A 27,411-nucleotide genomic window follows, 5' to 3' on the forward strand; every position below is an offset into this window, starting at 1 on the left:
GCCTTCCTCCAAGGACACTGCTCCTAAAGGCTTGGTCTGCTATGGCAGATAACAGGCCCAGTAAAGCAGCTCTTCTCAGACACAAGCTCCTCCCTCCACATCCCAACTGTTCCCTGAGTCCTGTGATCTTAGCATCTTCCCTTGGTGTGCCCTCACTTGCCCATCCAATTCCGCCTCTTTCCAGTAGACATTCAAGGAACACTGACCTTGCTGACTGGACTGTTTGCGTCACTCACAACCCAGTCTTTAGTTACCTCCACCTACAGAGAAATCAACAGAGGCAGGCAGAAGTTACGCAAAATCGCCCAAGGTTGCTCAGCTATCAAAAGTCAGAACTGGCCTGGTATTGATGGCAACTTCTGATGGATTAGAGAAGCTTGGGGTGTCGGTTTCCTTTCTTTGGGTAGAACCTAAGCTTTTAACTCCAGCTATAAATATTTGCTGAAATGAAAAAAAGGAAGTAAATTTATCTAGAAAGAAAAATTTGCATGTTGTTTCCTCCTTGTTACTCTGCTGGAAAAACTATTTTTATACAAAACCTATATTTTCCACAAAGAAACAGAACAGGTGTGGAGTTTGTTTGGGTCCATTTCCACCACTCAGGATGTTAGCTAGCTTTATTACTAAATACTATTATTATTTGCAGTGAAATGGAGTATTTAACTGATTGGGTAACATTATCTAGACCCCTCCGGGGATATTTAAGTGCTTTGCTTGGTTATCTGTGTGCTCCTCTTAAGAGACTTATGAACTAGGTATCTTCCATTTTACTCATTTACACATTCAAAAATCAAGATTGAAAGATGTGGACTGCGCTCCCTGCCATCACATGCTTATGAAAAGCAGGGCTGGGATGCCAAGCCTCTGTGGGCAACCGCAACAGACAAGATTGCACAGCCAATAACTAGAGGCTGCACATCCTCTTTCCTTCAGCACTGAACTGGCTGTTTCCTTGCACCTTTAAAAAAAAAAATAATTGTTTACCAGTCTAGACCATGTAACATCTGGTCCCTCGGTGCCACCAAGTCTGGTGGCTGGAGCCCCCCATCCCCCCACTTGCCCGGCGACTTGTAACCAGAAGGGTTCTGAGAAAAGACTGTCAGAAAATTTAAATTTATATTTAAAAGAAAATGGTAGGCAGAGCCCTGTAATCTCTCAAGGTCTTTCTCAGAGCTTCCACGGGGAGTAGGAGGGCAGCCTGGACAAAAAAGAGACTCATTAGCAAAAGAAAAAAGAAAGAAAAAAGCAAGCTGGGAGGTACTTACTCATTGAAACCCCTGGTGGTATTTTTTTTTTTTTTAAAAGGTGTCTCTCTGTTGATTCCAGATCTTGTCCCTAGAGAGAGTTCTTTCCTGGCTGTAAATCTGAATGGCCCAGACTGTCTTCGGGGTAAATAAGTTCAACGCTGGGTGTTGGAACGTTCATAAGGCAGTGTCTGGGGAGGTGATGCCATTTCCGGTGGCCTCTGGGGCAAATGACAGGATACACACAGCATTTGCTTTCTTGCTTTTGGAAGACTAATGACCGAAGTTTAAGATTGTGTCACTGATGTAGATGAAACATGAAGTAGAAATTTGGCTCCGAATTTGTGTTCCTTTTGCCTGTCTCCGTAATTTGAATGTAACTCTATCTTGACCCTTCCGGTTTCTTAACGGTTCAGTTCCTCGGCTTTTATTATTCAGGTGTGGCGAATACAATGTAGAAAGCTTTAGAAGTGGGGAGGAGGAACTGGAGAAAGAGATTTGGGGAGACTGTAAGAGAGATGTCTGGCTTTGCTTTCTCTTATTCGGTAGCCATGATCCCATCAGTCTGGGGTGGGGGTGGGGGGCTCTGTTTACAACCAGCGTCCCAGCTTCTGTCTAGATCCCTCTAGATCTGCCCACGCCCTGCTGTGGGAGGACAGACCCTCCACAGTTAGGAGTGGAAATATGGGCCCACAGCTGCCCAGAAAGAGCCAGCCTGTGACTGCAGCCCCAGGTACAGGAGGTAAAGGTCAGAACCAGCACTGGTCCCTTCTAGTCCCTCTCCCAGACTCCCACTAGAAACTATCAGCTGGTTAGAAAGAAAAGGGCCTGTGATTTAACAGACAAGCTCTGGCCTTGGGTTCTGGTTGGAATGATCTCATTTGTGGGAGGGGCTCTCACCTCCCCTACAAAAACTGAGATGAAAGGAGGAAATGAATCAGAAAAGACTAGGAGGAGAAGCTTTTTTCAAAAAAAAAAAAAATTTTTTTTTCTGAAAATAATGAACTTTTAGTGGGTGCTTTAAGCACTTCAGAGCATTAGAGTGTGTGTGTGTGTGTGTGTGTGTGTGTGTGCTCGCGCACGCGCGCGTTCTAATGAGCATGGAAATAGATCCCTCTGGATGAGTAAAAAGGGGGGAATGTACTGTGGTAAAGTAGGAAATCTGTAGTATAAGGATAAGTATAGAAAATTATGTCCTATCCTTCTGATAGCCAGATGTCCTAGGCTATCTGTCTCGACTGGACACAGAAGGGTGGGGTCCTTCTCATGTGGCAAGATCACTTTTGTTACCAAGGTTACTGGATGCAGCCTCTAAGTGGGAAGAAATGTTCTTTTTTTTTTTTTTTTTTTTTTTTTTTTTGGTTTTTCGAGACAGGGTTTCTCTGTGGTTTTGGAGCCTGTCCTGGAACTAGCTCTTGTAGACCAGGCTGGTCACAGAGATCTGCCTGCCTCTGCCTCCCAAGTGCTGGGATTAAAGGCGTGCGCCACCACCGCCCGGCTAGAAATGTTCTCTTAATAGTTTACTACTTCACAGTTTTCTTACTTTTCTATTTTCAATATTATCCTTATACTATAGTTTTCCTACTTTTTCTACACTATAGATCCCCCTTTTTTTACTCATTCAGAGGGATCTATTTCCCTGCTCATTACAGAGTGTGTGTGTGTGTGTGTGTGTGTCACTTGGGTCCCGTCCTCTACCCTCTACCTCAAGCTACAGCCCCAGCTTCTAACTGCAGTGAGCCAAGTGTAGTGGCGCATGCTTACCACCCCAGCACTGGGAGGGCGGAGGCAGGAGGATTGGTACCAAAAGCCTAGGCCAGCTTGAGCCTCAGAGGGAGAACATATCTCAAGCACAAACAAAGGATCCCAGGACTGTCCTGAAGTTCAGAGCCTGTGTGCTTTGTTTGAGGTTTTGTTTTTTTCACTATGTTACAGGTAAGCTGGTCTACAAAGTGAACTTCATTGTTGTCTCCTGAAAAATATTTTATGTGAACCACCGCACGTGTGCCTTAAAATTTAACGGTATGCTTTCTGCATGGTCTGCATCTTGCCTAAACTATTTTTTTTTTCATCTTGACCAAATTATTTTCTAGGTTTTAATGAATTGTAATACAATCATTACAGTGTCTCCAGACACGATTTTGGTCTAGAACCCAACTGATAACCTGAGTGTTTTAAAATTTATTCTATAACTCGAGGGCCTCTGCCCTGACCCGGATTCTATACAGTGAGTTTCAGATGTTTCCAAGGCCTGAGCTTCAGCAAGTCTGGGCACTGTGAGAAGCTGGGGAGGGTTCTCGGGGTTCTGTAATCAGAAGCCCAGAGAAGAGCAGTAGTAAATTCAAATGGTGGTCAGTCTTCTACGCTTCACTGGGCGGTGGTGGCGCACGCCTTTAATCCCAGCAGAGGCAGGCGGATCTCTGTGAGTTCAAGGCCAGCCTGGTCAACAGAGCTAGTTCCAGGACAGGCTCCAAAAGCTATAGAGGAAACCCTATCTTGAAAAACCAAAAAAATAAATAAAATAAGGTTGCTTGAGATCAGCGGCTGGTTTTCCTGCTTCCAGGCTCGATTTTGAGCCATGTCGACAGTCTCCATTGCTGATCTGGCACCATCAACTGCTTCAGAGCCTACTGAAGCTTCGTCCTTACCCACAGCTAAATGTACTTCCTTCCTCCCAGGGCTCCCCTTTCATGACTGCAGCAGGCTCTTCTCGGCACCTTCACTTTGCAGGTGGTGAACCAAAGACTGCACAAACTTGAATATCTTCCTGATAGAGCAGGGAGGGATTTTAGAGCCAGTCCTTCCAACTAACTGCTCAGTGGTCATCTTTGCTGCCAGGGTTAAGCATAGCTGAATTGTGTTGTTTAGTTTTAGAAAGAAAGGGTAGTGGCTGGGGATGTGGCTCACACGCCTGCTGTGCATGAAGCCCTAGGATCTGTTTGTCACATAAACTGACGGGACATGAATGGTACTATGTGTGCTCACTTGCAGCAATAGGGAGGTGCAGGCAAGAGGGTGAGAAATCCACGGTCATCCTTGACTACCTAGGGGGTTTGTAGTGAGCCTGAGCTACACAGGCTCTGCAGTGAGTCTCTGTGTTCCCAGATCTCAAAGACGCTAGACTGATTATTCTATCAGAAACACTCTATACAGATCTTTCATAACTGAAGGGATTCCGTATAGCAACAATTATCGTGTTGACTGAAGGAAGCTCTGGGCCACCAATAAAGCCAAAGATGAGTGCAGAGACAATGGATGTTTTCCTGAGACATCTCAGATAGGTATGTCAAAGACGATAAACAAAGCATGCTGACATACAGCTAAAATGATCTATTTACCTTGAGTTATATATGTAAAACCTTGCTCTCGTTCCTAAACCTGAACAATAACATATACTTTGCAATTTTGTTTACGAAAGGAAATTCTCTACCCTTTAAGCCTTCTTTTAAAGTATACTGTCTGAGCAACTCAACATAGAAAGTCACAGATCGTAGACATAGTCACTGTAAAGGCAATCAAGGTGCTGGAGGCATGGCTGGTTGGTAAAGTGTCTGCTGCACAAATATGAGGACCTGAGTTCAGGTCAGCAACACACATAGATGAATACAACACACACAGATGAACACAATGAAACAATAAGGTGGGCTGGAGTGGGCTCAGTGGCTGAGGGCACTTGTTGCTCTTGCGGAGAACTGTGTTTGATTCCAAGCACCCACATGTTGGCTTACAATAAACTCCAGTTCCAAAGGATCTGACACTGTCTTCTGACCTTCAAGTAAACCAAGCAGGCCCATGGTGTACACACAGACACACACACACAGACACACACACAAGCAAAACCACTAATATACATAAAACAGTAAAATAAAATTAATCAAGCCATACATAGAGTGCTCCTTTGAGAAGCCTGCATCCACACATAGGTGCATCTATTTTTCCCCTGCACATCTCTTTGCATTACCCCTGTGCTAAAGATCCATGGTAAAAATATCTCTTGCTGGGCCGGGTGGTGGTGGTGCACGCCTTTAATCCCACTACTCTGGGAAGGAAAGGCTGGTGGGTCTCTGTAAGTTCAAGGCCAGCCTGGTCTACAAGAGCTAGTTCCAGGACAGGCTCCAGAGCTACAGAGAGACCCTGTCTCAAAACAAAACAAAAATGTCTTTTGCCAGGTGGTGGCAGTTTACGCCTTTAATCCCAGCACTTGGGAGGCAGAGGCAGGGAGATCTCTGAATTTGAGGCCAGCCTGGTCTACAGAGTGAGTTCCAGGAAATCCTACTTCGCAGAAAACAAACAAGCAAGTCTTTTAATAAATTTCAACTCTACTTCATACCATCTTGTCTTGAAATTTTTTTCTATGGCAGAGTGAAAAAATTTTGGGCTTGCCTAAGTGTAGACCCCTAAGGGTCAAAGGGACTTGTCAGGAAGATCTAGCATCATTTTTTACTAAGACAGTTGTCTGGGTTATAGACAAGGGCCAAACTAAACAGATATTAAACTGCAAAATTCCTTTGGAAAAACTAATCATTCAGATTGTTTCAAATGGTCAAATAATTGAAATGCTATTAAAAACCAAGTAAACAAACAAAAAAGCCAACCTATTACTGGGCTGACAATATCAGTGGTAGAGCCATTCAGACCAGCGACAGTCTGGACCCCAGATGCAGACAAAGCTATCCTTTGGAGATGCAGCCCATGACTGACCTTGGTTTAGGCTCTGTGCAGTGATGTTTCATTTGTATTTTAATAAATAAAGCTTGCCTGAAGTTCAGAGAGTAAAATAGCTGCACTGATTAGCCTTACAGACCAGGCAGTGGGGACACACATATTCAATCCTAGTAACCACGCTAGTTTGCCATAGAAACCAGGCAGTAGGGATGCACTAGAGAGGACTAGAAGAGGAGAGGAGACAACCCTCACACCCAGTCTCATTCTGAGACTCCTGGAGGCAGGAATGCCATCTCAGACTGAAGCAGAGGTGAGAGCTGGTGGCTGGCTGTTTTGCTTTTCTGACCTTCAGGTTGAACTCCAATTTCTGTCTCTGGGTTTTTATTAGTTGTGCTATAGGTTTGTGTTCTCCTGTGTGGAGAGCACTGAAACTTACGCTCCCAGGAATTTAACTCCACATCCACTGGTGGTGTGGACGGAGGACAAAGCTGTGATGTCGTGGAATAAGTTAACTTGAAACCACCTGGCTGTGGGGCCAACAGACTGTGACACCTAATGGAGTCTCATATGGTTCCATGACCCTGGTGGTCACCAGATCCCTCTAAATCTACTTCTTCATTTGTAAAATGGTGGCCGTAATAAGCACTATGTGAATGCAGTGACTGAATGAGAACATAGACCTGGACAGTGTGTCTGTAGGAGTCTAGAATAAAGATCTCCAAGCTGTCACCAAGGCCCGTCTCTTCATTCTCCTCTCTTTGAGTTACTAAGTTACCACCATAGGCTTGTGTGCTTGTGGGACTACCCAGTCAATGGGGAATTGGGTACAAAGACATCAGAGAGACTCACTAGAGCCAAGTCCTTGCCTTGGTAAGGGCAGATATCAATTATACTTGTGACTGGGGGTTGGCCCTGGATAGGAACACATCTGGACCACCAGGAATGAGGGGATGGGAAGGTGGTATTAGAAATTGCAAGAGACAGAGGGTGGAACATGTTTCCTGGGTGGGGCTGTACCTGCAGAACAACAAGAAGGGACCACACACTAAGGCTGCTGGCTGAGTTCTTTGGTTTTTCTCAGCAAGATGGGTGCAGGTTTAGAGCAGGCCTTGAACTCACTATCCACCTGCCTCTGCCTCCTGGGCGTTAGGGTTAAAGGAGCATACCCACACCCAGTCATTTATGAGGATTTTATTTTATTTTATTTTTTGTTTTGAGACAAAGTCTCACTATGTAGCTCTAGCTTGCCATACCCCATACGTAGATCTGGCTGGCCTCAGACTTTTGGAGATCCACTTGCCTCTGCTGGGATTTTAAAGGGTATTATTATTATTACCATTATTTTATGTGTATGCATATGGGTTTTTGCAGATGAGTGCAGGTATCTGCAGAATCTACACAGGCTATCAGACCCCCTGGAGATGGGGTCACAGGTGGTTGTGAGCTGCATGACATGGTGTTGGGAACCACACTCAGGTTTCCTGCCACAGCAGTAGGTACTCACTTCTGAGCGGCCTTTCCAGCTGAGGGGCTCTGCCTTTTGGCTTCATTAATGTAGGCTGATGCTACAAATCCATACTTTACTTATTTAGAGTCCTGGTTAACTTAAATCCAAGCACAGAAAAAACAATTACATTAACCAATTACTTTAATTACAGAGTGGGACCTATTTTAACAGGAGGGCAAAAATAATAATGGGCTTTTCTCCCTCCTTTTTGGTGGTGTTGGATATGGAACCCACAGTCTCACAGAAGTTTAGCAAACATTCTGCCCCCTAGCCCAATAGCGTTTCTTCAATATCAAACTTTTATTAGTTCCAGACAGAGAATAATTTAAGCTTACCTATTTCACCCACCTTCTCTAGTTGAAGGGGCAGTGCTTCTCTTCTAGGAATGGGTATTACTAGTGGCCAGAAATCAGCCCATTCAATATTTACATAGAGATGCATTTTCTTCAGCTAACAGGTATTTGTATTCAAACTTATGCATGGCTACCTTTAAGAGATGGCCAAATTCAGCAAATTAAAACCCATGTTTTTTCTTTGCTTGTATGAATATAATAACCTACAATGGTTTGGGTTATTTCTCTTCAAGAATTAGATATTTGTATTTTTCCCCCAGAGAAAGGGTGTTGACTGAGGTTTTTGTTGACAGAGGTTTCTGTCCCACCCGGTCCTGCAGTAGTAGAAATACACAGAGGCCTACATTAATCATAAACTGGTTGGCCTACTAGCTCAGGCTTCTTATTAATTCGTATAACTTATATTAGCCCATAATACTTGTCTGTGTTAGCCACGTGGCTTGGTATCTTTTTTGGCAAGGCAGTCACATCTTACTTCCTCTGCTTCTGCCACTGCAGACTGAGCTTTCCTCTTCCCAGCATTCTCCTGTTTTCATTGCCCCACCTGTACTTCCTGCCTGGATACTAGCTAATCATCGTTTAAAATACAAGTGATAGGGTATAGACCATTGTCCCACAGCAATAAAGTGTCTCTGTAGCTTTGGAGCCTGTCCTGGAACTCACTTGGTAGACCAGGCTGTCCTTGAACTCATTGAGATCCACCTGTCTCTGCTTCCTGAGTACACCACCACCTGGCTTTCTTTTTAACTTTTTTTTTCAATGTGTACTTTAAAGTACATATGGATGATCAAGTGTCTGTAACCTCAGCACTGAGAAGCAGAGGCAGGAGGATTGGAGAGATCCAGTGCCCCTGCCCCCCAAGCCCCTCATCCAGGGGCTATATAAGCAGCAACAGGACTCTAATAAACAGAGGCTTCAACAAATCCTTGCCTAGCCTTCTTCCTCTTTCTTAGCTTATATCTTACAGATAGTGCCTCTCCGTGACCCTGGATAACTGACTGCAGGGTGGGTTACAACCCCTAGACTCAGTGACCCGCCAAGGCAATCTACAAGCCTGGTCTATATAATCTGTTTCGGGTCAGTCAAACCTACATGTTTAAACTCTGCCTCGCAAAACAAGAAGTACATCTGAATAATTAATATACAATAATGAATTGTCTCCTCTAGTAGCATATGAAGAACTGTGCAGGGTTGGGGCTGTAGCTCAGTTGTAGAATGTTTGCCTAGCGAGCACAAGGCCCCGGGTTCAATCTTCAGCACTGCAAAATGAACACCACCTCCCTTTCCATTTAAACCTAACCTGGCAGTGCACTAGGTGGGCAGTTCCAGAACATGGAGGACTGAGGAGGGAGGATCAACATGAGTTTGAGACTAGCCTGGGCTACCTAGCAAGAGCCTATCTTAGAAAACCAAAACAATAACAAAAGACTTTGGAGAGGACAGGAACAATGATGGACGGCTCAGGGGTTAACCTTGTGCGCTGCTCTTACCAAGGGTCAGAGTCTGGTTCCTAGCACTCTGGGCAGGCAGCTCACACACGTCAGCTTCAAGGGAATCCTATGTCTTTGGCTGCCTCGTGTGGCACACACACACACACACACACACACACACACACACACTATTTTCTTTGGGCAGTGGTAGTTTAATCCCAGCACTTGAGACAAGCAGATAGCAGTGAGTTCAAGGTCAGCCAGGGCTGTGAGGAACCCTGTCTTGAAAAACCCATAAATAAATAGATAGATAGATAGATAGATAGATAGATAGATAGATAGATAGATAAAATTGAGATAGGGTTTCAAGGTGTAGCCCTGCTTGTCCTGGAGCTCACAGAGATCTACTTGCCTCTGCCTCCTGGGTGCTGGGATAAAAGACTTGTGCCACTACCACCCGGCAAATAAATCTTTCTTGGAAAACAGAAGACTTTGGAAGCAAGGTGTTTAACACCTATAATCCTGGCACTTGGAGACTGAGACCAGAAGATCATGAGTTCTAACCCAGCCAGGATTACACGGTAAGAATCTTGTCTATACATAAATAAATCAAATTTTGAGATCTGAATTAAAACATCTCACAAGTCCAGCTTAGTAACAACTAAATTTTGTGCTAAATCAGCATATGTCAACTTCTCTTTGATTGTTGCTAAGTAGGGTCTTAGGAGGTTTGAGGTGGATGATATGAGAGACCCAAGAAACTGTCTACAAGCTGTCTTGGAATCTTTGTTTTTTATGCTCAGTCTTCTCTCGGCTCACGCAGGGCTTCCTGGTTGAGAGCACAGGCTTTGCAGGCTGGGAAAGTGGAAAGGGTCTCAAGTCCTTGGCTCACGAGTCACATGACTCTGGACGCTTGATTCCTGTGGACCAATTTCCCAGTGTCAGCTATTAAATGTGAGGGTCGAGCGGCAAGGATCTCAGTTTACTCGAGGAAGTAGTATGTGTGTGGTGGGGGTTGTGTGTTTGGGAGGTGGAGGGTGGTGCAGCTCAACATGCCTACAGTCATCTTGGCTCAGTGTGCTTACTGGGCAGTCCTGGCAGATATCCCAAGCTCTATAGCAAACAAAGTTATCAGGACAGTCAGTCGAGCGTGGCGTGCCAACCACTGATGCCCAGATTGTTTTTGAGAAAGGGCGATCCAATCCTGTTGACCACGGCCCAGCTCAGCAAGGAGGTGCCTTCCTCTTGTAGAGCTTAGGATCCTCTTGCCTTGGTGCTGCTTAAACCATTAAGTCTCCAATAAAATGCCATGGGGCAATCTGGACTTAGCAGTCTCTTTCCTTGGTTCTCAGGCCCCTTCTACCTCTGTCCTTTGGCTCTAGTACACTGTGAATGGGGTTTCCAAACAATGTATGAACAGCCATACTTTAATCATACATAAAAATACTTTACTTAGTCACAGAGCCAGGCGGTGGTGGCACACCCCTTTAATCTCAGCACTCAGGAGGCAGAGGTAGGTGGATCTCTGTGAGTTGGAGGCCAGCCTCATCTACAGACTTAGTTCCAGGACAGTTAGGGCTACACACAGAAACCCTGTCTTAAAACTAACAAACAAAAACAAAACAAAACAAACTCCTGATTAGCCACAGGTAAAATGCAAATGCTGACAGTACCCTGTGTGATGAACACAGCTCTGAGCGGTCACGAGAGCATCCTGTAAGAACGAACTCTGCAGGTGGACAAGGATAATACAGGCTGTCTCGAGGCTTGGAAGACCGAGCAGCCTTTTCCATTGCAGTCAGGCTCAGCGGTGAGCTTGGACCACGCAGCAGCAGGCTTGCATGGTCCCACGGGTACAGGTTTTCTTTTCTAAGCCTTTTCGCAAAAGATACCTAAGCACTGCATGAGACCAGAGGCCTTATATTATTTTAGAAACGTGTCTCTCCCCTGTAAATAAAGGCAGGGGACTCCAAGTCACCGAGGCAGTGTGTTCTGATTCCATGCTGCGCTCACCCGCACTCCTTCACCAATCTGACCGTTTTTAGATGCACAGTTGAGAGGTCCATGCGTGTTTGTGGTTGCACAGTTCTTTCATTCTGCAAGTCTGAATCTCTACATCCCATTCCCCTGGATCCTCACCGTGCAGCCGTGTGTTCTCAGTACACCCTACGCTAGTAGCGAGCACATACTACCTGTGACATGCTTTCTGTCCCCAAGTAACTTAGCTATTCCCTGGTTACCATGACGTCTGTTGCTCAGTCCACACTAACGCCAACATCAAAGCTTTATCCTAGTCAGGGATAGGGGTCCATGCCTTTGACCCCAGCACCCCAGGAGATACAGACAGACAGGGAGTCAAGGCCAGCCTGGTCCCAGGTAATCTAGAGCTACATAATGAGACCCTATGTCAAAAACTCAAACAAAAATGCTTCATCCTTAGGCCTAAAAGCACACCCAAGAGGACGCGGGCAGCAGAAGCTGATGGAGGGCATCCCTTTACTTTCACGCCACAATTTGCACTGTAAACTTTTCTCTGAAAAACAAATGGCTTTCCATTTTCATCTCTGACTTGTCCTATTCAAGCCCTCTACTGATAATTTTACAAGTCTGGATATTGCTGGGTGGTGGCAGTGCACACCTTTAATCCCAGCACTTGAGAGGCAGAGGCAGGGCAGAGCTCCGTGAGTTCAAGGCCAGCTTGTTCCAGGACAGGCTCCAAAAAGCTACACAGAGAAACCCTGTCTCAAAAATCAAAAACAAGCAAACAAACAAAAAAGGTCTGGATATTTAAAAATCAGTGCTGTAAAGTGGCATTACTAATTAACTCTACCAGTGGCAACTTGGATTTTTTTTTTTTGGTGAAAAACCTTGTTTTTCCCAAAACCAAAATGCTAAGCCTTAACTTACTGAGCCCACAGTGGGATCACCAATACAGCCATTTTCTAACTCACTGGCGTCTGGTAGCTCTGCCTTTTCATAGAAAAGGTTCCAGCATTTTCAAATGCTATTCACAGCTACATTCTGGGACGTAGAACTGGTTTATTCAGGAAGGAGACAGCTTGGTGTTCCTTGGTGCATGTCATTCTTCCTTTCCAGATAAACACCCCTCCAGGGCCTCTCTCTTGGCACAGTGCTTGGCACCAGGGTCATAAAACACATGACAAAAAAACAGCAAAGGACAAAGAAATGTTTCTTGTAAACTTTGTGATGCTCTAAGCATCTGACTTAAAATACATTCTGAAGGAAAAAAATCTTATTTTCTGGTTCTGAGGTCCGCAGCCCCTGGGCTGTCTCCAGTCAGAGTCACCCAGCAGAGGCAGAGACTTGTGACAAGCTCCCTTGGCCGGGCACTCCGCTGGCCTCTACCTCAGTTCACACAGGAATCACTCTGCGCCTGACTTTCCCTCTGTTGCGCGCTGGCGTGTTATCTGAGGACACCAGCCTTCCTGCCTTATCAAGGCGCCTCAGAGGGACTGCAGGTCTCAGCCCCCAACACAGGACCTCTGCATTCTTTTAATAGTAATATTAAATTCCCCGCTAGTAATTCTGAACATTCTAGGTCCGGTACCTCTGGTTTACAGAATCAACAGGTGCAGCTGCCATTTCCTGAGAACCTCTTTTGCACACAGACATCTTACATCCATTGTTACCTTTAGTGCCACCTACAGACTAGGAAACAGTGTCCATGGAAGAAAATATCTCTCAAATAGCCGCGCCAGATGAATCCACCTCCCACCTGGCCTACCCTGGCACTTAGCAGGAAACTGAACCCACTCCTGTCCCATGCCTACAGGGTGCCCTCTGCGACCACTGGAACACTGCAGCGAAGAGGCGGTTTTGACTTTTGATTTGGAGGGGAACAGAGCCTGCCACCACTGACTATGCCGGTTTCCGGTACGTCACCACGTCTAGGGGCAGTGGGTTTAGCAATCTGTGACGGAATTCTGGACTCAAAGAGTCAGGATCTTGGGGGAAACGTTTACCTCATTTATTTAAGGCTTTCTTATGATTACATTCCTGGGGGGAACCCTCCCAAACCCTGGGGGCTTAGAGCGCCCTGGGAGCCAGCAAAGTCTGAAGGCGAGACTGTCACATGGGGAGTTTGAGTGGCCACAGACTCCTGCAACCCTGGCCCGCTACGATGTTTGTTAACGAAAATGAGAGCAGGCGCTGATTATCTCTCTGAATGGCAAGAGGCGCCGCATGTTTTGTGTGAGTTTCATGGTGGCTATCACAGGCCCGAGTCCCTCTTTGTCGGTAGGGGCTGTGCCTGGTGTGTGTGTGTGTGTGTGTGCTGGGGGAGGGGTGCATACTTACGTGTCCGCGCAAGGAAGATCCTATTGTCCAGTCCCTCCATCGCTGGGCGCAGGGGAGGAAAGAGGAAGGAAGGCCAGAGGAGAAAAGGGAGAGGAGCTCCGCTTAGCTTTGCTCTCATTGCCGAGTCATCCTTGCCCTGTGGAGAGAGTCAGCACTTCCTTGAGTGGCAGTGGGTGGCGCAGCCTCGGGGCTGCTCCAGGGCAGTGGTTGGGGCTTCCTCTTTGGAGTTCATAAGGTGCAAACTTGGCTCATCTCTGGGCCACAGGATGAACCCAGATGCCAGCTCCCCAGTTCACCCTGGCTAAGCCCAGAGACTAGCCATGCCAATACAGATCAGGACTCATTTGTTCTACACATCTGGTCTAGAGACCTAAACTAACTCAACCCGACTATCACCTTCAGGCCAAGGCCTCTTTCTCTTCTAGGGGCCTTGACCATGGGATCCGACAGGCTTTCCCCCACTCCTACCCTAATGAGAGGCCAGAGCTGTCAGATTCTGTTGACAGCCGTACCGAAGCCTGGCAGAGACCTCTGACACAGATGCCAGCAAAGCTGGCTCTAGGTCCTCAGGACGAGTCTGTGGAGTCCCTGGTCACTATGAGCCAAGCTACTTCTGGGGTGAGCAGACTCTGGGTTAACCATCTAGTGTCCCTTTCTGTAGTTCGGGGACACCAGAGTGGAGGCACAGAGTGGAGCAGCACTCTGCCAACATCAGATCGGTTTCCTCCGTTTCTTTTCAAGTGCACGGGATCAGTGTTTTAAAGGCCTGCAATTTTTTTCTTTCTTTTGTTTTGTTTGATCTTTGAGACAGGGTCTCACTCTGTAGCCCTGGTTGGTCTGGAACTTTCTGTGGAGACCAGACTGGCCTCAAACTCAGAAATCCATCTGACTCTGCCTTCTGAAGATTAAAGGCTTGTGCCACTGTGCCCAATCTCTTTCCTTTTGTTTAAAAAAAAAAAAGTGGGGGAGTGTGGCAGGAGCTGGTGAGATGGCTCAGTGGTTGAGAACATCTTTTGCTCTTACAGAGGATCCAGGTTCAGTTCCCAGGAACCACAGGACAGCTCTCAACCATCCATAACTGCAGCTCTTCTTCTGCTTTCTTCTCACCTCCATGGGTACCAGGCACACACATGGCATACAGGCATACAGACGAACAAAACACTCATGCATACAAAACAAATCTTCAAAATCTAAAAGATCTATTTGTTTGTGGGTGTCATGTGTGATTGTGTGTGTGTGTGCATGTGTGTCGTGTGTGTACGTGTCGTGTGTATGACTGTCGTGTGTGTCATGTGTGTGTGGTATGCGTGTCGTGTGTGTGACTGTGTCATGTGCGTGTCTAGTGTGCATGTGTGTGTGTGTCTGCGTGTCTGTGTGTGGTGTGTGCCTCGTGTGTTTGCCACAGTGAACCCGTGGGGGTCGGAGGAAAACTTGCTGGAGTTAGTTCTCTTTACATCATGTAATTCCTGAGGATCAAACTCAGGTCAAATCAGGTTTGGTAGCAAGTGCCCTTGCCCACTGAGACATCTTGATGGTCCCCAACCGCAAAGCTTACAGTATTTATTCTACTGGGCATGCTTGATTCACACCTCTTTCCAAGCACTGTGGAGATGAAGACAAGAAGATCACGAGTTCAGGCTTGCCTGGGATACAGAGGATGAGCTGCTGACTTTTTTTTTTTTTTTTTTTTTTAAAGACAGGGTTTCTCAGTGTAGCTTTGGCTTTAAACCAGGCTGGCCTTGAACTCACCGAGATCCACCTGCCCCTACCTCCCTGAGTGCTGGAATTAAAGGCGTGGGCCACTGCCTGCCTGTCCACTGTTGTCTCAAAACAACAACAAACTAACACCTGATTTCCTCCCCCTTCAGACAAGTCACTTACCCTCCCGGTCCCGTGTAGAAGTCCCTATTTAGTCAAACCTTGAACTCCCAATCCTCCTGCCTCTGCTCTTTTTAGAGACAAGGGCTCAGGTACCTGAGGCTGGCCTAGAACTCCCAATCCTCCTGCTTCCAGGCTTTTTATAGTCATGCACCAGTTCACCCAGCCCAAATCTCTTGTTTTTAAGTGATCGGTTCTGGTAAAGAGGCTGGAGAAAGTGAAAGAGAATTTTTGCCTCCTCTCATCAGTTAAAGGAATTCCAGCAGAGAGGGGAGCAAAGCTGTGGGCCTGGTACTTGGCACTGACTGAACGCCCAAGACCATGGCCTTTCTTCTTTCTTTTCCTAGAGGTAATTGGCTACATTATTTCACGGTTCTACTAGCTCTAAGGCGTATGGGGTGGTTAGGGAGGAAGAGCCAGAGTGTTCTGATGCATTTATGTGAAGAATCACAGTGTACAGATAGCACTTACTATCGAATTAGAAACAAACATGACGGCCCATGTGTAGAAGAGAAATCAGGACTGAGGGGGAGAATAAGGAAGGTCGGTTTGGAGGAGCGATTAAGAGTCACTGAGAACCTTAACTTCCAGATGCATGAGAGACAGGTGGATTAAAGATGCAGCGGGCTAGAGCTGGGAGTGAAGCCAGAGTGGAGCACACAGTCAGAACACAGGTCCCTAGAGGCCAGACTCGGAGTTGCAAAGCTGCAGGGAGCAGAAATGAGGAAAAGTAGAGGGAATGAGCAGGGTCCTGTCTCAGTAGCTGGCTTCCTGGTGCACACTCACTCCAAGACTGATCTTTTTATCCCCCTTTAATCAGAGTCTCACTATGTAGAACTGCCTGGCCTGATATTCACTATGTAGGTCAGGTTAGCCTCGAACTCATAACAATTTTCTTTCCTTGGCCTCCTAAATGCTAAGATTAATGCTGGGCTTAATACAATATTCATCTACCTATCCTATCCTATCTATCTATCTATCTATCTATCTATCTATCTATCTATCATCTATCACCTATCTATCAATCTGCCTTCTATCTATCATCTATCTTCTATCATCCATCCATCCATCCATCCATCCATCCATCCATCCATCTATCTATCTATCTATCTATCTATCTATCTATCTATCTATCTATCTATCGAACCCAGGACATTGCACACACCAGGTAAGCACTCTGCCACTGAGCTGTATCCATAACCTGCTTTTCTACTTTTGAGACAGAGTCTCAGTAAATCGTCCAAGCTGGCCTTGAACTCATCATCCCTGAGTGGTGAAGATTATCGTTCTGTACAACAGAACCTGGCTTTTCCTTAACCTTTTCATTGTCTGTCTTGTTTCTCCACTTCTCATCCAGACGTGGGAAAAGAGACCACTTCCCACAGGAATGGGAGTGTCCTGCTGGCTAATGGAGATTAGCACTTCCTATGGGGAAGAGCAGGGAATGTCCCGGCCTTGGTACAGTAACGTGATGAGCAGTCTTAATGGAACCCTGTGCCCCGGCTAAGTGTCCAGCTGCTCTGCTCTGGCAGATTACCCCGTGAGGAGCTACAGCTTCAGTACTGCCAGGTACTTCAGGTTTTCAAAGAAATAGGCAGCGGATAAAGGCTTTATGAGCTATACCCTGATCTTTAAACATTGGCTCCAAACACATGCACAAAACACAAAGCAGCAAGCACAGATGAAAACCCAACACTCTGAGGCTCTGCCGATATTGCCTTGTGTCTGGGCAGTGGTCGGACAGTGCAGATCCAGATCAAACTGGAGCAGGGGATAGAAGACAGGCAAGCAGTGAGGCCCCGTGGAGCTACAAAACAGCCCGTAATAGAGGATTCTGAAGCCGTTCTCTACTCACCCTTTTTCTTCTAGCTGGAGAAAAAACAAATAATGGTTTCCTAGGTAACACGCAGAGTGGTCCAGACTGACTGGAATCCCACGTGCTTCTGCAAGAAGGTAGTGATAGGTGAGTTTGAGATGATCTCTCAGGGTCTCACCAGTGCTGGGATGGATGCTGGCATGATGTCACCTCCCAAACCGTGGCAAAAATCTACACTTCTATCCAATACTCGGAGTCCTTGATAAATTCTCATTTGTCTTTGTAACACGCCGAAAGCAGGCTTCCCTAAACCCAAGGACCTCCTAAGTATAGGATGTGCTAATAGGCTTTATGTGCGGTAATTTTGGTGACTGTAGATAATTGAGTACTTGGAACACAAATAGAGGGATCTGGTCACTGATTTTGTGTCTTTTAATTTTCACAGCTAGGCAGAGCTTTGTGGTTTAGTTTCACGGCGATGGTTGGGTTTACACATATTACTCTTTGAAGATGAACTTAAAGACCTTTGCTTCCTGATGCTCAGACTGAGAGAGAGGGTCACTTGAATTCAAGGGTTCGAGGCTAGGGGGGGCTGCAGAAAGAGATGGCTCAGTGGTTAAAGCACTTTATGTTCTTGCAGAGGACCAGGGTTTGAGTCCCAGTACCCCACATGACAACCTACAACTGGCTATAACTCCACTTCTAGGGGATACGACTCCCTCTTCTGGCCTCCGTGGCCACCATGCAAACACATGTATAGACAGACATACATGCAGGCAAAACACTCATACATATAATATAAAAGTAAATAAATTTTTCTTTTTTTTAACATTTTATATATATTTTTAGATGAGTATTTTGTATGTATGCCTACATGCCAGAAGAGGGCATCAGATCTCACTGTAGATGGTTGTGAGCCACCATGTGGGTGCTGGGAATTGAACTCAGGACCTCTGGAAGAGCAGCCAGTGCTCTTTAACCACTGAGCCACCCCTCTAGCCTCCAAAAGTAAATAAAAATTAAACGAACAGAAAGAATTCCTGACTAGGTTAGATAATGTATTGTGATTCTGTCTCAATAAAACAAACAAGGTTTCTATCCTTTGTTAAGGACTAGGAACACAATAACACCATTAGGACTATATCAATAACCCACACACCCACAGCTTTAGAACCAGGTTGACATTACTATACTTGTGTTTAGCACAAGTGACATTTTGCCATCAGGGTGACCCTGACATCCCGAAGCTTGTAGAACAAACTGCTATTGTTATTTTATTAACTGAAGTTCAGAGTTTACACTGGGATTCATGCCTTGTGCTAGAACGTTCCATGCATTTTGAGCTCACATACTCGCTGCCAAGCCTGACAATCCAAGCTCATTCCCTGGGCCTCACACAGTAGAAGGGAGACCTGACTCTGTTAGCTGACCCCACATGCATGGTAAACAAATGTTATTAAAACAATTTCAGTTCTGGGGGTTTTAGTAATTGTTTAAATGCCTCCCACCAAAGTGCTGTAGAGTGGAATTTCATTCCCAGAAGTCCCCTCTGTGTTCTACCTTGACACCCACCTTTTCTCCCTGAGAAATCCAGGCAGTCATTCCTCCCACTCACTCAGCCTGCCCTTCCCAGGTAAGTATCAGTCGCCGGGTTGTAGCAGCAAGCACAGTTGCCTAGCTGTAGGGTAAGACTGTGCTTGGCTTCGAGGGGAACAGCCGGTCTGTCTCCTGTGGTCCTCTTTTTTCATTTTTGCTGCCTTTGAACCAGCACCGGTTAGGCAGCAAGAATTGCAGCCTGAGGAAATTCTGCTCCTCCAGAGAACTCAAGATTTAAAGGCTGACATAGAAGTCTGCTCCCCAGAGAGGCTGAATGGCAGGCAGCTCACCTCCCCGTGTCCCCCCAAGACGTTTTGTTTTCCTGCTTCTCCTAGCTCCTCCTTAAAAACCCTTCGTCATCTGGCTCCTCCCTACAACTTCCTGTCAGCTAGTTGCTGATGCAGCCTCCTGACCGCAGGTGAATTTTATTTAATCAGACACATGTTTGCATCATTAAACAAATGTTCCTGAGCATAAACAAAAGTAGCACACCTTAAAATAATATTCTACACCGGTCTTCTAGTTGTACCCTTTGCGCCCACCGGCAAGGAAGGTGAGTTCTTGCTGCTCTACAGTCTCACCAGCATTTGGTTTAGTTAAGGATTTGGATTTGAACCATTTTTATAGGAGCATTAGGTCTTTGTGACCTATGAACCTGGGCCCCTTTTCATGTATGTATTTGCCATCTGTACATCTGGTTTTAGGGAGCTGTCAATTCTGGTCCTTTTTCTGTTTTAGAAATCAGTAAGGCAGGGGCTGGAGAAATGGTTCAGAGGTTAAGAGCCCTGGCTGCTCTTCCAGAGGTCCTGAGTTCAATTCCCAGCACCTACATGGTGGTTCACAACCATCTGTAATGAGATCTGGTGCTCTCTTCTGTCCTGCAGGTACATATGTAGGCATATGTATACATATAAACATAATAAACTAATAAATCTTTAAGAAAAGAAAAGAAAGGCAGATGTAGGCTGGTCAGTAGAGAACTTGCCTCAAATACATAAAGTTCTGGAATTGATGCCCAGCACTGTATAAATTGGGGATGTGTCTCATGTACCCCAGGGTAGTCTTGCACTCACAGCATAACTGAGACCAATCTCAAAAGCAGTCTGGTTTTCCTGTCTACCTTTCAAGTGCTGGGATTATAGGGACACACTTATCATAATATAATCAATTAATCAATAAATAATTGGGTCATTACTTGACTTTGGAGCAAACTGAACCTGCCTCATGTGGCTGGAATCAAACCCATGTGACCATGGTTATATAACTGTTTTATACATCATCGGAACCAAGTTACTAATATTCTGAGGAAGATTCTGGTGTCTGTGCACAGAAGACACCACAGGTTCTTTTTCTTTCACTGCGGCCATGTTTTGGTAACAGAACAATGCCGGTCTCAGCGTAAGTTAGTATGTGTCCTGTAGCCTTTTGGTTTTGGGAAGATGGGAAAATTGGTGAGATCTCCCTATATGTGTAGATTCGACCCCTAGGCATATCTGGGCCTGGTGCTTTCTGTTTTGAAAGGTTGTCAATGACTAATTGCATTTATTCCCTAGATGATGGCTAACTCCAATTGCCATTTCTGCTTGTGTGCAGTAGCTCTATGGTTCAAGGCAAGCACTCTTGTGTACACATCTTCCTCACATTGCTTGGCTATTCTTTTATTGTGTGCCACGTAGGTAGTAATGCCACTCTGTCTGATATTAGTAATTTATAACTTTTCTCTTTCTGATATACTTTATGTTTTATTACATTTTTATTATGTATGAGGGTAGATATGTTATCACATGCCCTATTGATTTATTTTATAGACTGTCAATTTGTGTACTTTTTATTTTTCTATTTCATCTAAGGCTTACAAAATATTAAAGAGATTGACCAGTTGGCCTGTTGTCCGTGCCGAGAACGTTCTGCTCCTCCACTTTTCTTCCTTCTAACCGCATGCTTGCATTGTTTCCACTAGTAAAGCTATACAGTATCCCCCTGATGTAATATTTAGTATTTGTTGAGCACTAACTGTGTATAGAGCTGTATTTGTAGAGGTCTACTTGTATCCTATAGACTACATCTCAAGACACTTATCTCTATTAAATTGATCTTACTGAACATTGGACAGACAGAATATTGGAAGATATGAAAGAATTATAAAGGGATAAAACAAAAACCTAAGCAGACTTGAAACAATTTAAATTATATTTAATCATTTTATTTTATGAGTGAGTGTTTTGCCTGCATGTATATCTGTACATCACATGGTGCCTGTTACCTGAGGAGGGCAGAGAGGGCATCAGATACCCTGGAGTAAGAGTTACTGATGGCCATAAATCAACATGTGGGTGTTAGGAATTGAACCCTATTCCTGGAAGAGCAATAAGGTGTTTTTAATCATTGAGCCATCTCTCCAGTCCCCTAAGCAGACAGTTAAAGGAAGTCCTGATTGAGTATTTCTTGAGAACAGAGTGTGTTGAACTTTGGATTTTCCAAGTTTTGGAAAATTTACATGCTCACAATGAGATATGGAAGATGGGACTCAAGTATAAATAAGAAACTCATATGTATTTCATATGCATGCTATAGCCATAACCTGAAGGTAATTTTATTCAATATTTTCAATGATTATGTGCAGATAGCAAATTCTGCAGCAGTGACTTGTCTGCTGTGGCATCATCTTGGTACTCAAAAAGAGTTCTGGAGTTTTGAATTAGTGATGCCTAATCTGCATCACCAACGTCCAGAAAAAAAAAAATGGCTTAAAAAAATCTGACCATAGGGAACTTTCATGTTTAGCAGTTGTTACTATGCACATAGGCCTAGTAAAGTGATCAATGAACAGATATCCTGGTGTGTGAAGTGTGATGCATGCCCATAATCCCTGTACTTGGGAAGTTGAGATAGGAGAACCAGACCTTCAAGGTCATTTTCAGCTACTTAGCTGGTTTGAGGCCAGCCTGGGCTACATGAGACTCTGTCTCAAAATGAACAAAACATCCCAGTTGGCTCTAGTGGATGGATCAAGGTCTATTTTCTTAGACCTCCTTGCCTTGCCTCAGGATCTGATCTAGATGATAGTCGGATAACTACAAACCTTGTGCTGGGCTGTCACTGTAGCCGGTCACCCATGGTAACTACACTTCTCAGATGGTCTGCCTCTACCACATGAGCAGGCTCAGAGGGAGTCACTGCCTCTGTATGAATTTAGAAGGATGAGCAGAAGAGGGAAAAGGGATGGCAAAAAAAGAGAAGCAAAATGCACAGCCACCATGAGACCAAACGACATGAGTAGAAAAGTTTCGGTTTCTTCGCTGGGCCCCTTGGGACAATGCTCTAACTTTTAGAAATACGTCTCAAGACTATCCGCAGTAGACTGAAACAGGCTTTCCCTTACAGGAACACATTCTTCATTTAACAAGTTAAATATAGAGTATTAATAAATAATTCACAGCACTCAAAATGAATTCAATAACTTTAAATGGAATTTCCAAACAGGGCAAATGGCCAGTGTTGTTTTGAACACAGCTTCATTTCCTGTCTGACTCTGCCACATGGCCACCCTCCTTGTCCTCAGTGAAAACCCTGGCCATCTCGCACTGCTTCTCTTGTATAAGGTCTATTCTTTAAATAGTACACAGAACTCCCCTGCCAGGGAGCCCATCTTCTTGGCAGCGCATCTGAGAATCTTCAGCAGAGTACTTTGTTCCAGGGTTCCCAGAAGAGCAGGAAATCTTAATATTCTGAGAAGCCCCATTGTTGGGTCTGTGCAGTCTGCCAAAAATAATTGCTTTTATTTGCTTTGAAGACATTTGTCTTGTGTCAGTAGGCATCCCACAGCCACGTGTGGCTCTCTACTAGTTCTAGGACTTGTGGAGAGACCCTCATCCCAGCCACGTGTGGCTCTACACTAGTTCTAGGACTTGTGGAGAGCCTCACACACCTGCACAGGCAGGCCCCAGGGAGACATACCTATGTTAGCAGTAAGATGTGGAGGTTATAGAAAGGATGGTGGCGGCCTAATGGAAGCAGCTGACCCAGGGCCAGCTAGGTAGAGCCGCAGACAAGGCTACGCACCCGGAGAGTCTCTGGAGGCTGCCTCGTGTGGTCGGTGGAGCTGTAGTAGTGTGTGCTCCTCAAACTGCAATCTACGTGAAAGGACAGAAATCCAACTCCCTAAAGGGCGATGCGCTAAGCTGCTGTGGACCAGGCGTGCGGAATCTGCCTGTATCTTTAAGGGAGGTCAGAGATACTTATAGGTAAAAATCATCCTTCTATTTAATCTTTGGTTTGGAGGGGCTACCAATCTGTAGGTTTTCTAACGACTGCAATAGTAATACGCCAGAAGAGTGGCAGGAATCGGCTCTGGGCTGGTGGCTGTGGAGTGGAGGACAGTGACAGAGATGGTGACTGGAAAAGAGGCCCAGGGCAGAGTCGCATGCAGTGAAGTGCACGAGTTCCCTAGTGTCCTATTACAGGCTCTGCAAGACGGCTGGAGAGAGGTGGCTGCCTAGGTATAAAATATGGCTCCCTCTTTACTTTCTCTGGGAACTGAGCCAATTGCTTAACCTTTCTGAGCTTTTATCTATAAAACTGAGAAGAGTTCTACTTCCCAGAGTTGTTGTGAGAACTAAATGAGGACAAGTTTAAGGGGTCATACCTTGACACAGACGTCTTATCTACTGATCTCACGCCCTAGAGTAAGTGCCAGAAATAACAGCGTAAATCAAACAGCTCTGGGACCGTCTGTGGGCCAGGAGAGGCACGCAAAACCAAGAGACGGCGGAAGAAGCACTGAAGGGGCCGTACCTCTCAGATGCCAGGGTAGCCCCAAAGCGTGGAAGCTCCTTGCAAAGATGGAGCCATGGAGAAGAGGAACGGATGCTGGAGCTAGCTGAACGGGACCACATCTGGCTATCTCTGAGCCCGTTTTCTCAGCTGAGGGTGACGGCAGTCCCCATCTCAAGGAATGGAGCCAAGGTTTAAATGGAATCCTGTAAGAAGAGTGTTGAGCACAACACTGGGTATCACTGTCCCTGTGGAGAACTCTGGGGTCAGCAGCTCTGCAGGACTCAATGATGGATCAGCGTTGCGGCTGGGCAGTAGCAGAGTCTAGATGCGTTAAGGATGGATGACAAACCCACGCTACAAGATCAAAACTGAACTTCATGTTTATCCAGCCTCGCCTTCCCGCTGGGACTTCCACTGGATGCTTTTTGTGCGAAGGAGACACCGGTGAGTTTTCCCGGCAGGAAGTTTTGTGTGAGGACGTGTCAGGAGCCATTTTCCCAAAGATTATAGCAGGGACTATTGTCCTAAGGATGTTTGCGGGAAGCCCCACACCCTACTATCTTGAGAGCTATTTGTTAGCGGAACCCACCCCACATTCCAACTATCTAGAGAATTGTTTGTGGTTGGAATCACAAAAGGAATGATTCCGCTTGCATAGAGAACACTAGGTGTGTGGACTTGTGACCATTTCTGCCCCGGCAAGGTCTCTTCTTGCCCTTGCCATGCCCCTGCCCCCTTCCCAAGCCAAATTCCTCATTCAAGGGCTATATAAGCCACAACCATTTCGCTAATAAAATGAGACCTTGACAACAGAACTTTGCTTGGTCTCCATTTCTCCCTTCTGCCCACGTCTTTTTCAGATAGCGCCTTTTCGGGACCTTGGAATAACTGACCTGCTCGGCTCTAAGATACCCAGATCCACAGAGCCAAGCCGTCTGCACAGAAATCCACATCAGTGGTGCCCACTGGGTAGGCAGTGCAGCTTCCTCTCTCCAGCTAAGCGGATATTTCTTTCCATTTCACCCCACAATAATTGCGTTTTACAAACCAATTATTACTCAGGTAAAAAACACAGAAGGATTGGCAGCCTCAAAAACACACCACTTTTAACAGTGTATTTCATTAAGTTTCATATCAAAGAAAAGTAAAAGCAAAAAAAAAAAAATCTAAGTTCTGAGACAGAAGAGATGGCTCAGCACTTCAGAACACTGTACTGCTCTTCCAGAGAAGCCAAGTTCTGTTCCCAGCACCCACATGACACAGCTCACAGCTGCCTGTAGCTCCAGTTCCAGGGCATTCAACACCTCTGGCTCTCAGGTTCTATACTCACATACACATGTGCACACGCGCGCGCGCGCACACACACACACACACACACACACACACACACACACACCACATATGCTCAGGTGCCCTCAGGGACCAGAAGAGAGCACTAGATCCTTGGAGACAGGGTTAGAAGCCCCTCTCCAGGCCCCTCCCTCCAAGGATCCATCCCTCCAAGGCCCCGCCTCTCTCCAGGCCCCGCCCCATGGGAACTGCCCTCTGGAGGAACAATGAGCACCTTCAACCACTGAACCATCTCTCCAGGCCTATTACTTGTTTTGTTTTACAAACCAATTATTACTCATGTAAAAATACAGGTTTGGCAGCCTCAAGGATAATTGAATTTTACTAGCTTAAATTAATTCCCTTTTCCTATTCTTCCTAACCCCCCCCCCTCCGCACCACCACCACCACCACCGGGGACTGAACTCAAGGCCATATGTGTGTTAGTTAAGCACTGTATCACTGAGTTACAACCCTAATTTTTGTTTTTCAGATAGAAGTTCCAACCCAGAATTACATGAGCTAATACATTCAGGAGCATTTTCTAAACTGTAAGGATGTGTATGGATAAAATATTGTTTTATTTTTTCTTTGTAGAGTTTAATAAATGGGCATTTCCTCAAATGACACTGAACTCTTTTCCCCACACTGAACACAATGAACTGACGTGAGCGTGGGGCTTGCTGAGGACAGTGCCAGTGGTCCAGGGGAGCGCCAGGCAGGCTCAGCTGGGAGAGCTGCGGGGAGCTGTCCCCGAGGGATGGCTGAATAGCCAGGGAACATCTCGCCTGTGCCTGTCAAGGATACACTGCAGGGCCAGATGAAGTGAAAATGCCCAGCTGGAGAGAAACAAAACAGGATTCAAGAATTTGGCTCCTAATCCATTTTTCAATAATTGTTTGCTGAAATACAAACGTGAGAAGATGAGAGAGAATAACAAAGGGATGGCTTTGAAGATAAGGCCACGTGTGTCGGATGTGAAGCTCCTGGCAGCAGCAAACCCCTGTGTAGCATTATGTGGTCTTTAAGGACATACAGGCCATTGAAAATGGAGAAAATAAATGTGTGTTCAAGACCGCTTTTAAAAAGAACTTTGTGTGTGTGAGAGAGAATAATGTTTGCAGTAAGGATTTGATTAAGCAAGGCTATAGGCTCTTCTCTGAACAGGTCACCTTCTGGCCGGACAGGTTATCCATGGCACAAGGGGACAAGACAGTAACGCTGCAGTCGGCATTCCCTGTTTCCCAAGCCTGGCATGCCGGTGTGCGGCTGGACCCATCCAGCAGGATGTGCTCCTCTAGCTCATGAAAACCAGCCCCTGCACAGGTAGGTGGCAGGCCCCTTTCTGATGCTCTATGAACACAATCCCCGCTCTTTTGCCTAGATTGCTTCTTAGGGAGCTTTCCAGACTCTGGGGTGGGAAACCAAGCAATGGAAAAAATAACAAACAGAGGCACTGGAGGAACCGCACAAGAGGAGCAACACGAGACATCACAGAGGAGGCTGAGAAGTGGAAGCCGCTTCTTATCTCTGGGGCTGGAGAGACGGTTCAGAGTGCTGCTTCTGTAGAGGACCCGGAGTTGGTTCCCAGCACCCACTGCGGGTGGCTCTCAGTCACCCGCAACTCCAGCTGCAGGGGATCTAATGCTCTCTTGAGGCTCTCACACTCATGTGTACATATAACATAATTAAAAATAAACCTGTCTCTGTCTCTCTTTCAGTGAATTTGGAAAGAAGTGGACAGTGACCTCGTCTGCAGCAGAAATGAAAATGGAGAAACTGCAGTCTAGAACGGTGTCTGTGATAAAGGGCACCAGGAGCCTGGCGCTTACATACGACTGTCACATAACCAGGGGCGGGAAAGTGGGCGTTCACAGCAACACAGTTGTTCTTAGGCACACCGAATAGCAGAGGATGGACCTCTGAATTTCTATTCCTGACCATCCCAGCCCTCTTGGTCCTCTGCCTGCTCCAGTGCCTCCATGCAACAGAGGCATGGATTGCTTTGCAGTCCTACCCTCCGGATGAGAGCCGCTTCCATGTGTCTGCATGACAGGCTCCACTCCCGCTCGCTTGTACCTTTCTGCTTCCAGAAGCATCCTCAGAGATAGACGTCCTCAACTCCAGCAAGCACTTAGTCCTAAAACCTAGGAAATGGCTCATATCTCAGCTACCTAGAAGGCTGAAGCAGAGGATTGCTGCTTTGAGTTTGAGGCCAGCCTGGACTGTGGGGTGGCTAAGCCTTAACAGGCCTGAGAGCCAGCGATACTAAGAGCCGATACTAAGAGCATGCGCAGTAGAGCAAGCCTGGGTCTGCCAGAGGCCTTGATAATTGTAGCCAAGTCTGACATATGTCATGAACCTATGAACAGCAACCACATCACCTCAGTAGATGCCAGCTCAGTGGACCCCACCCCCAGCAGGGTGGGGGATATATAAGGCTTACCCTTTCCTAAAATAAACTGAGCTTTTTTTCTTCTTTTTTTTTTTTTTTTTTTTT

The 27,411-nt window shown here is 45.9% G+C and overlaps 1 protein-coding gene and 1 long non-coding RNA gene across 6 annotated transcripts in view; one reads left to right on the top strand and one right to left on the bottom strand.

The window, feature by feature from the left end:
- Window positions 1–27,372, top strand: part of LOC126493119 (uncharacterized) — a 28,407-nt gene extending 1,035 nt beyond the window's left edge. The window contains exons 2-5 of one of the 3 annotated variants that reach the window (XR_007589761.1): window positions 23,491–24,026; window positions 24,443–24,551; window positions 25,509–26,237; window positions 26,633–27,372. This is a non-coding gene — a long non-coding RNA (uncharacterized lncRNA). Of the gene's footprint in view, window positions 1–23,490; window positions 24,552–25,508; window positions 26,238–26,632 lie in introns of all 3 variants that reach the window. The other 2 variants (XR_007589760.1, XR_007589762.1) reach the window with 2 other exon arrangements.
- Pced1b (PC-esterase domain containing 1B) overlaps window positions 1–27,411 on the bottom strand; it is a 538,744-nt gene that overhangs the window by 435,381 nt on the left and 75,952 nt on the right. Inside the window, exons 2-4 of one of the 3 annotated variants that reach the window (XM_050129867.1) lie at window positions 13,517–13,652; window positions 1,266–1,728; window positions 207–260 (exon numbers count right to left, since the gene is read on the bottom strand). The gene's annotated coding sequence lies outside the window, so the exon portion shown is untranslated. The remainder of the gene's footprint in view (window positions 1–206; window positions 261–1,265; window positions 1,729–13,516; window positions 13,653–27,411) is intronic. The other 2 variants (XM_050129859.1, XM_050129875.1) reach the window with 2 other exon arrangements.

This window comes from Alexandromys fortis, unplaced genomic scaffold (genome assembly GCF_014885135.2).
Source record: "Alexandromys fortis isolate MF-2015 unplaced genomic scaffold, M_Fortis_MF-2015_v1.1 scaffold_28, whole genome shotgun sequence".
Taxonomy (NCBI): Eukaryota; Metazoa; Chordata; class Mammalia; order Rodentia; family Cricetidae; genus Alexandromys; species Alexandromys fortis.